We start from the raw sequence: 287 nt of genomic DNA, 5'->3' as shown, positions 1-287 counted from the left end.
TATCATTTAGAAAGAATTAAGGAAAAAAAGGATGTATTCAGTATTTTAGGCCACAAACTTGGACAGAGAAACCTCCATAAATATTCATAATTTCATAGAGAGGAAGTGACAAAGACATATGTGGCGATGATTGTTTAGGTAAGGTGATGTCACTACCAATATCCTTAATCTTCGAATGCACTGCCTTTCCCTTTACACCTGCCAGGCCACAAACCATTTTATTAACATATTGTTTTTTTTACTTGAATCTAACTACCGTTGACTACAACAAATTAAAAAGTAGTCTT

Source organism: Ipomoea triloba, chromosome 6 (genome assembly GCF_003576645.1).
Source record: "Ipomoea triloba cultivar NCNSP0323 chromosome 6, ASM357664v1".
Lineage (NCBI taxonomy): Eukaryota > Viridiplantae > Streptophyta > Magnoliopsida > Solanales > Convolvulaceae > Ipomoea > Ipomoea triloba.
The sequence above is the reverse complement of the archived record's forward strand: the minus strand, read 5'-3'. Positions refer to the sequence as shown.